General features: G+C 42.3%; 1 long non-coding RNA gene across 1 annotated transcript; it reads left to right on the forward strand.

Annotated features, from left to right (window-relative positions):
• The first annotated feature begins 306 nt into the window (after positions 1–306).
• LOC103656785 lies at positions 307–3,628 on the forward strand. Its single transcript, XR_566694.2, has 3 exons — positions 307–602; positions 1,736–1,855; positions 2,490–3,628. It is a non-coding gene; the product is annotated as an uncharacterized LOC103656785 (long non-coding RNA).
• Positions 3,629–10,867: the final 7,239 nt, after the last annotated feature.

Raw genomic sequence — 10,867 nt, forward strand, 5'->3', positions numbered from 1 at the left:
TGAGTTATATTTGACAAAGCCTCTTTATTTTTGTCATTACTCTGTCTTACAGTGTGGAGATAATTTCTCTCTCCACCAATCGGATCTTTTCTTTTGTAGGAAAGAAGAGATTCACCCCCACCCCCCATCAGCCCTGCTGGGCTTTGTCTGACACTTCTTTTCCAGGGCACTCCTACAGTGCAGCTGCGGAAGGAGGCTCTTCAGCCCAGGAGCCAGAGGCACCAAGCCAGGGCCTTGGTGGTGGGTGGGGGGGGGCGGGGGCAGGGATCCTTCAGGAGTTCTGTGGTCTGCTTTCTCAAAATTAAAGGGTGGTGACTTGCAGAAAAGCAAATATGTATAAACGCTATCTTCATGTTCTGACATTCTCTTCCTTTATACCTTTAGTTCCTACGCTTCTTTATAGACCCAAGCTGGTTTTTCTTTTTGTTTTGTTTTGTGTTTGCAGTGCACGTCTTGGTGTCAACTGTCTCGCTAGATTCCACGCGCCATGCGAGTCATCAGCCACCGTGCCAGCGGAGTTCTCACCATAAGAGCTTGATTCCTGACGATGCTGTCACCAGGGACCACTTCGCTCCTGAACAGTGACGCGGTCTGCAAAGCTGGTGAGTAGATTGCTGGTATCCAACTTAAACTTTAATCTACTTAAAACCTTGAAGTATAATGTAATGGGAACAAATAAGAAATGATATTTTAAAATTCTGGTTAAACTCTGAACTTAAAAAAATTGTTTTAATATTATGAAAACCCCGTTCTAAGACCAACCAAATGTGATAAAACTATTCCTGCCCCAATTTTCCCAAGCTTTGGAAAGTAGAAAATGCCAAGAGAAAGATTAGGAGCTTAATCCCTCTCAGAAGAACAGATGGTACAAACATATCAACCATGTTTAGGGATCTAGAGGTCATTTAGTTTTCTAGCCACCAATAAATGTCATACTTCAGTAAATTAATTTTGAAATCTTTTAATCCTAAGATTGTACAGATCATTTTAAGAGTCCTTTTGCTAGATCTCTCAATTCAGAGGATGGTCTTTAAGTAAAATTTCAAGTAAAGGGGTATAATAAGTTACAAAGAGCAAACGTTCTCGGGTAGACAACCTTCCAGGTAGTCTCCACAAGTGGAAGTTAATCTAGTTAGTTACAGAAAGTTAGATAACCAGACTCTTCCTCTTCTGCCTAACCCATGGCTAGGAAGGTCAGTGTTGTAAATTTAAGTTTTAAAAAGAGAGAAATTCCAAAGGATTAAGTCTCCAGGAGTAAGGAGGGTATGTGCTACTTTACTGATAAATGGAGGAATGTACCTTTAAGTTCTTCCTGCATTATATTGCCATGTTCTTGATAGTTAAATTTTAGGTTACCTGTTAGAATTTTCAGGAAACAAGGGAAAGCGGAGATACAAAAAGCCCTTAAAATAGGAATTTAATCTTACCAACTCCGACATCAGTGGTTAAACGCGTTTATTAGCATTTTATAAATTAAGATAATACTTAAGAAAACATGCCAAATCTTAAATAGATAAAGAAGGTATTTACACTGAATGCAAAGGAAATAGACTGTGTGTGTGTGTGTGTGTGTGTGTGTGTGTGTAAGGGGTTAGAGGGGAATTACAGTTTGCGACACTGGTCACTTACCCTTAATGTGTTGGAGAATTGCTTCATGTTACCTTAGTTTACCCAAAGCCCCTTGGACCTGTCTTTCTGACTCTGCTTCTGTCCCTGCTCCCCGCACTGAGCACAGCACCGTGTGTTGCGTGTAATGGATGTCGGATGAATATTCGTTGACTGGCGTGGAGGCCACCGTGGGGCACGGCACACACTCCAACGCCACCAGCCCCCTTGTGGAAGGGCCGTCTCTCAAGTGAGTAATCTTTACAAGGCTGGACGCCACAGCATGGAGGCCACAGATGGTTTCCACGCAGCCTTTCACCTTTTCTCTAGGTAACAAAAGGTATAGTTCCAGACAGCGGGGCTGGAAGAGGGCGTGTTCGCCTCATCCCTACAACAGAGGTCTTGGTCTCTGGAGTGGCGTGCACATGACTCTTGCCACTGGTGCCCTTGATTCAACAGAAACAAAGAGAATGCAGGAGACAATGTGAAAGCCAGATTCTAAGGTGAACTGAGTGTAATAAACCTGACTCCTGCCCCAATTTTCATAGGTTCTGGAAAATAGAAAGTGTCAGGAAAAAGATCAGGAATTTAATAGACCTAGGAAGAAACAAATATACAGATATATCAACCTTTACTTCCTATGTCTCATGCCCCTTTCTGCCAGACAGTGGGTATGATATATATGTATACAAACATATATATTTTATAATATAATTATATATTATAAAAATAAAATATAAATAAAATGTGTCATGTAATTATTTACATAAATAATATAAAATATATATAATGTAGGCTGATATATAGAATATATGTAATTTTGCTAGAAAACATTTTTAAATGCAACCTCCCATTGCATTTTATTTGAATAAATGAAAACACAGACCAAATGCAGGCAACGTGGACTGTTAAATGCTTTGCAAGCAGTAAGAACTAGAGAAACCAAGAGAAGTAAATGTTGAGAAATGTGTTGTTCGTGGGAAACCTGAAAGTGGAAAATCTCTGGACTTTCCCCCAAGCATCTGCTTTATCCACTAGCATCTCTGGAAATCAAAAATACCAAATTATAGGTGTTTGCTTTTGGAAATGCAGTACAATTAAACATTTTTAAAAGTGCTGATGTTTGCACAATCTCATGAGAAGTGAAAATCTTGGCTTGAGGCTTTGGTTAAGATGGTGTCTGTGCTCGAGTTCCGGGTGCCACACACATGGCCCTGCTCTAAATATACTCTAATGATAGATGAAAGACGGAGAAAATGTAAAAATTAGAAGGTGCTTGAAACAACCAGACATCCCTGAGGATCTGCACTGGACACAAGTGCACAGGGGTGAGAAGGAGCTGGAGAAGCCATCCTGCTGGACTGAGGACCGAGAGCAGGCAGATCCCACAAGGAGGTGGGGTCCTGTTGGACGGTGGGGACTACAGTGCCCACAGGGAGGGGAGGAAACACGGATCCAGCCTTCTGACCAGGAACTGAGCTAAGCCACACTTTGGTATATGTGGATGCCTCCGCCAGAGCGACACTCCTTGCTCCAGGATGAGGGCCCCACTTGGACCAGGTCAAGGCCTTTGTTAGCCAGAAGGAGGTGTGAGCAAAGAGGCACCAAAGGAGGGGGAGAGAAAGAGAGATTGAGAGAATTGCCACCTAGGATGAGTTGACAAACCCAAAATTCCATAACACATGCACAAACCAAATGTTAACAGACCATCAGAAGCAGCAATTGAAAGATAAATTGACTCCAGGCTAAAATTAACAACTCAGGAAACGACAGACATTGGCGAGGATGCGAAGAAAGGGGAACTCTTACACTGTTGGCGGGAATGCAAGCTGGTACAGCCACTCTGGAAAACGGTATGGATGTTCCTCAAAAAATTAAAAATAGAACGACCTTACAACCCAGCAGTTGAACTACTAGGTACTTATGCAAAGGATTCAAAAATAGTGATCCAAAGGGCACCTGCACCCCAACGTTTACAGCAGCAACGTCCACAGTAGCCAAACTATGGACAAAGCCCAGATGAGGTCCATCGACAGATGAATGGATAAAGAAGATGTGGTGCATATATACACAATGGAATAGTACTCAGCCATCGAAAAGAATGAAATGTTGCCATTTGCAACGACGTGGATGGAACTAGAGGGTATTATCCTGAGTGAAATGAATCAATCAGAGAAAGACAATTGTATGATCTCACTAATATGTGGAATTTAAGACACAAAAAAGGTGAACATAGGGGAAGGGAAGGACAAATAAAATGAGATGAAATCAGAGAAGGAGCCAAACCACAGGAGACTCTTAATCATAGGAAACAAACTGGGGGTTGCTGGAGGGGAGGCAGGTGAGAGGATGGAGTAACTGGGTGATGGGCAATAAGGAGGGCACGTGATGTAATGAGCACTGGGTGTTATATGCAACTAATGAGTCACTAAACTCTACCTCTGAAGCTAATAATACACTCACTATATGTTAACTAAATTGAATTTAAATAAAAATTTTTTTAAAGGGTGGGGCGCCTGGGTGGCACAGCGGTTAGGCGTCTGCCTTCGGCTCAGGGCGTGATCCCGGCGTTATGGGATCGAGCCCCACATCAGGCTCCTCCGCTATGAGCCTGCTTCTTCCTCTCCCACTCCCCCTGCTTGTGTTCCCTCTCTCGCTGGCTGTCTCTCTCTCTGTCGAATAAATAAATAAAATCTTTAAAAAAAATTTTTTTTTAAATATTAATTCACTCCGGACAAAAATAATGAAGCATTCTGAAAAGAGTTTTAAATAAATACCTAGGAAACTTAAAGAAATATATGATAATACTCATAAAAAGAGATAAGAAATTGTGAAATAAAGAACTGGCAGAAATAAAACAAGTGTATATTTAAAAAGAACCAACTAGAAATCCTAGAGACGATCAATGTAGGGATTGACAAAAATGCAATAGAAGAAACGGGCTCAGAAGCGCATCTGGAAAGTAGAATGGAAAGAGATTTTTAAAGACAGGAGTCCTTTGAGGGACAAGGACAATAGGCTAAGGATTCACTCTAATCTAATTAGAATTCCGGAGGAATGAAGGAAATGACAAACAAGCGTAATTAAAGCGATAGAAGGTGGGAATGTTCCAGAATGTCAGAAACACATGAGTCTGTAAATTAAAAGTGCTTCCAAATCATCCAAGCAGGATGAAGGAAAGTAAACCGACCCCTGATACAGAGTTGGGAGCCTGCAGGGTAAAGGTCAACATGGAAACGTTAGTAGTTACCTGCGAAGGGACTGGAAATGAAGGAAAAGGAATAGAATCCAAGAGAGGGCCTAGAAATCATGCCCTTGTTTTTGAGGGACAGACCGCAGGTGAGAGAGCTCAGGCGCACACGGGCACGCACGTCCAGCCATTCCTGCTCAGCCTACTTCACACACCCCTGACCCTTGAACAACATAGGTTTGAACTGGGATGGTCCGCTTACATAGGGGTTTTTTACAGTGCGGTACGATAAAGGTAGTTCCCTTAAGATTTTCTCAATACCATTTACTTTAGCGTACTTGATTATAAGAATACCTAATGTAATGCATACAACGTACAATATGTGTTAACTGTTTATGTTATTGAAGGCTTCTGGTCATCAGTAGACCATTAGTAGTTAAGTTCTGGGGGAGTCAAAAGTTACACACATATTTTTGACTGTGAGGGGTTGGCGCCCCTAACCCTTGCATGGATCAAGCGTCAACTGTGTTCTAAACACCCTATTTCAGTAAAACCACTTCCTGATTGCTGCCGCTGGCCAGGAAGGCAAGTGGGTGAGTTCTCTCCAGCAATGCCGCTATAACACAGCTGAGTGCAAATGGCCCAGCAGACAGGAACCTCTGTAATCGTAGTGATGTGGCTGGATTAGAGCTGAGATTCCAAAAGTTGATGGACATCAGAGTTTCCTAGGGAGGTTTTGACTGTGTTGTAACTTTGTTAGGATAGAAAACTTTCAGCGCTATCCATGGGCATAATAGTATAGAGAGCTCCCCTGCCCCTCCACCGCTCCCACAGTCATCACAAGCCTGCTTTACGTACCCTCTACCCTCTTTCCTCCTCCCTGGATTATTTTTAAATGGAAGTCAGACATTATTTAATTTCATTCCTAAGTGTTTCCAATGTATACTTAGAAGACAAGGACTGTTGGGGGCCTGGGTGGCTCAGTCGGTTGAGCGTCCGACTCTTGGTTTTAGCTCAGGTCATGATCTCAGATTTGTGAGATTGACCCCCGTGATGGGCTCCACGCTCAGCCCGGAGTCTGCTTGAGATTCTCTCTCTCCCTCTGCCCCTTCCCCTGCTCACACGTGCCTCTGCGTGTGTACTCTCGCTCTCAAATAAATCTTTAAAAAAACAAAGAAAAAAGACAAGCCCTGTCAAAAATGCATATTTTTCTAAATAGCATTATCATAACTTGAAGACAAACAAATCCTCCTCAACTCCACGTTCACATTTCAGAGGACTTTTTAAGCCTACACGTTCCCTCAACCCAATCCTAGACATGGAGTCAGGATCTAGAATCTTCCTGAGTGATTCTGATAGGTCTGATAACCGCTGGCTTAGGTGATCCTGTAGATCCTTTCTGACCTTGAGACTGTGACTTTTCCAAGGTCACACATCTGAAGTCACACCTAAGTGAGACTGTCTCCATTATGTCACAGAACCAGCATGGGAATCGGGAGTCTCTTAACACTAATTATAGGACAGTGAGTGGACCCTTGCAGCTCTCTAGGACTCGGTTTCCTCTGGTGAAAAATAAACATCATGGTGGTGACTACCTGACTGTCCAACGTACAGAGCTGTTACACAGTTCAAATTCAAGTAAGGCGCATGAACGTGCTCGCCAAGAGTCTATGGCTGTGGAGATGTCATTCTAATCTGAACATTGGCATCGCAGGGTTAAAAACGTACATGACAAAACGGGAGTGCAGGCAAGGTTTTTCTAATAGACTTGAAAGTGAGCGAGACAGCGCAGAAGTATTGGTGCTTATGGATGTGGAAAAAAGAAAAATTGTAAAATCGTAACTTTTTATGCATATTTTTAATTATTAAAATGCACTATGTTAGAAATTCCGTTTGTTCAGAACATTGCAGTGAGCCTCTAAAGCCTTGGGAGGGTTTTGAGCATTAGAACGCTCTAATGAATATCTGACCGGGTGCTTGTGTTTTGCTATGTATTATTACAATTGTTTTCATCACAACGCAATGTCCGTAACGAATTTGGTACATTACGTACCGTGAATTTTTAAACTATAATTCTGTATGTGGGAGAAAACAAGTGCTCATCTATCCTTCCCAAATTACTAAGCCACCTTTCCAGTTGTTTCCATCTCCAAGACTCAAGTGTGTCTTACTGCCAATCCCCTCCTTTCCCCTCTTTCTCCAGCCTGCCATCCCCCACCCCCACCCCATCACATGCCTTCTCCAAACGCTGGACCAGGGGGCTCCTCGCTCTGATTTCAGGATTGTCCTCACTCCCTCCTTTCTCATTTTGCATGTCCTATGCGTTCCTAACCCTGGCACTTCTCTTTACCCTCAGTACCCTCCTGTGATTTTGCTCCACCGTCCCTCCTATCTCAAACCCACGCGAACCTCCTAACACACTATAAATCATATCATAGCTGCGATCACCCTAATTACACCCTCGCATGCAGTCAGTTCAGCCCGGCTCACTTTGTTAGCATAGTTCCCTACTATTTCACAGGTGAATGCCAAACAAATCTTTCACCTCTCCATCTCACAAACGTGCTTCCGCTTCCCACATCTTCCCTCCACTGGGAATATCCCCTCTTTTAGCCAACAGTTGAAATCCTAACCATCTCCCTAGACATCCGTGCTGTTTGCTGGTTTTGGTTTTCCTGTGCTAAGCACAGAGAATTTCACCTTCCACCCCTGTGATGTTAGGCATGGCCGTGTGACTTGTTTCGATTAATGAAATGGTGCAGAAGCAGTGTGTCACATAAGAGCCAGTGAGTGACCGGCCAGCCCTGTTTTCCCTTGCCACAGTGCCTGGAAAAGTCCCAGTCTCAGAAGCAGCCCAGTCTCAGCCACAACCAACCCTGCAGGGTCACTGGGTCCCACAGCGGGTGTGAAGCACTGGAAAGTGGGGGCTGCTTACTACCATGGGACAACTTGCCCCACCACGGAAGTGCTCCCCTGCTAACCACAACTGGGGGGGCACTCCAGGACCCCCATGTCACCCCATCCCTCTGTTTGCAGTCACACCCCAGCATGATGGAAGAGCGTGGACTGAGGGTCACATAGACCCAAGTTTGAAAGCCACACTATCATTGGCCATTAGTGGCCAAGTATCTTTCTAAACCCCAATTGTCTTATCTAAGGAATTGGCAGGCTGCTGAGGATCCTGAAAGGTTAAGCGAGCTGCAGTCCTATGAGCTCTGCCCTTAATGAGATCTCTCTCTCTCCCTAGTACTGCAAATGCACAAACCTTAAAGTAATTTCAGAGAATAAGATTTATTTTTCCTACTATTTGTAGGGCACTTACAAGACTACACAGACAAATTTCTCTGTCCAATATTTTCACCAAAGTATCATCTCTCTTTTTTTAACCTTTTTAAAGATTTTTAAGTAATCTCTACATCCAACATGGGGCTCGAACTCACAACCCAGAGATCAAGAGTAGCCTGGTCTACTGACTGAGCCAGCTGGGTGCCCCCAATCTCTTTTAAAGTAAAGCACAGATACATATGTCTTTTTCAGGTAGTTAACAAGGCAAAACATAACTGTCTAATTAATTTGGTTAAATTATTATGTAGTAATATTCTTGTCTTTCTAGAACAGATTTTAGGTGGAATTTTCACAAGAGAAGTCTATTTAAAAACAATTCTCAGAAAAGTAAAAAAAATAAAATAAAAAATTTTTGTTATTCAAATGTCTCCAATTACCCTAGACCTAAGTATCTATTTTGAAATATATGACTATTTTTGATTTCAGGGGTTTTTGTTTGTTTAATACAGATTTGCTTAAGTATTAAGGACAAAATGAATAAATATACCATCATTATAGAGTAACTTACATTGTAGACTAGATGAAAGCAGTTTGTTGTTTAGATACTAAATTCTTTAAAATAATTGCATATTAATACGTACTGAGACCGTGATGCTTTCACTAGAGTAGCATAAAGCCTTAATGTGGTTAGAAATACACTATTAGCAGAACAGTATTAGGTACTATATAATTTCAATAAGTCATGGTTGCAATTTCCATGAGAAACTTAAGACATCATTAGCATCTTTTAAAACGTTAATCTCAGCAGCGAGTTTTGAGAGAATTTTCTATGATTTTATCCTTTCATTTGGATTGGGATGCCAGAAATTGACCCTTTTGGTTCAATAATAAGATTTTTTTTCAAGGAGGAATTTTTAACTCTTATTTTCCCCACAGTTATTAAATAAAGAAGACAAGATTACCATTTGAATTTCAATTTATGAGTATAGTGAAGTGGCAATAGAGTAAAAAATTAAATGTTTAAAGAGGCTGTAGCCAAGAGTATACATAACAAAGTATCCAACAGATGTATGCCCAGTTATGGGTGAGGTAATCCTGTCCTAGCTAAAAACAATTTCTTTAAATATAGAAATTCACAAAGAGATGTCCATTCAAAGACTAATGACAAATGGTATTTTTTTTTTTAGTTTAATAATGTGGTTATTTGTTGCAAGGCAATTATAGGGAGTGGCAAAACAGGGTGAGTTCCATCTTTAAAAAAGCACATTCTAAATACTTCTAGTCTTGTATGATTTTCTACACCATAAATCCACATTTTCACAAGTGACCTTTATTTCCAAGGTCATGTGGTCTATGGATTAATATGAACAAAGGTTAATAATTTAAGCCAGGGATCAGCAAACTACAGCCTGTGGGCCAGATCCAGCCTGCCTTCTATCAATCAAAATGAGAGGTGACCCATGGCAAAAAGCTCATTTTAAAGCCCTGATATAGACAGTATTCGCTAACAAACAGGGACAAAGTTACAGAAGTAAAAGAAGAGGAGGTGTCCACTTCTCATCAGTTAAGACTTGACTTCACTCTACTTGCCTTGTTGAAAACAGGAAGTTGTGAGATTTCACAGCTTTTCTGGGAGGGCAATGATAATTAGTCCAGAAGAAAGTGTTCTAGTCCAAAATGAGAACTCAGTATTTGGAGATATTTGTAATCAGAGCACCTTCCGACAGATCCAGTAACGTGGCTCTACATGAAATCTCCTGACATATTTGGCGCATTTTATAAACAAGGTGTTGGAGTCCAGAATCAACCCCAGACTAGGTCCCTGAGGAGACAGCTGTAGGGACAAAAGCGGAATTATTGTTTTAGTTTTCAACTGCATTTACTTAGCTATGTATCGGTTCCATGTGTTTTTGGGGAAAGCACAATGATGAATTAATGAGCGTCCTCAGCTGGTCCTGGGAGAAGGGCACAGAGCACAGACCAGGAATTTCGCCACATAAAAGCGAAAGCCCGGACCACCCTTTCCTGGGCATTCTGCCTTCAGGTAAGAAATTCAGGTGAGAAGTACAACAATATTAGGAATCCTGGTTGGTACCCTCTGTTTCCCTGCCCCTTCCTTGCCGGGAACCCAGCCGACTACTGTGCTTGGTAATACTCTCTCCTCTGAATGCACATATGCTTGCTCCGTCATTGATGTTTCTCTTCGTATGGGACCCTTCTAATCTTTGTAACTTTTATGTTTAAGTCACCTAAGTGTACCAGCTCAGTTAATGCAACACAAACACACCAGTTTATAGAATAAAACAAAACAATGGAATATTCCTAACACCCCAGTGGCCCCACTTAGGTCTCTTCTCAATGAGTCCCCTTCATTCCTTGTCAAAGTTAAACACTATTTCCTCATATCCCAGGTTAATTTGTCTTGTTTTTGAACCGTATAAATCAAAGTCCGGGCGGGGGGGCGGTCAGGATCCTTCAGCTTAGCTGTGTGTGGTGGCTTTTTCATCGCAACTGCTGGACACCATCCCATCCTATGATCGTGAGGTAATTTCTGCGGCTAGGAAGCCTGTGGATGATTGCCGACTTCTGACTGTGGGGAACAGCGCTGCTCTGGATAGTTTTGTGGGCGTCTTTACGCACACCGTGAGTAAGCATGCTGGTGGGGTGTGTGCCTTGGAGCGGCTTGCTGGGTCGTTGGGACACGAGCGGACGTGTTCAGCGCCACCAGCCCGGGGTCAGGACTGCCCTTGGTTCTGTCTGGAGCCATTCTGGTGTCCAAGTAGTGAT

Source organism: Ursus maritimus, unplaced genomic scaffold (assembly GCF_017311325.1).
Source record: "Ursus maritimus isolate PB19 unplaced genomic scaffold, ASM1731132v1 scaffold_89, whole genome shotgun sequence".
Taxonomy (NCBI): Eukaryota; Metazoa; Chordata; class Mammalia; order Carnivora; family Ursidae; genus Ursus; species Ursus maritimus.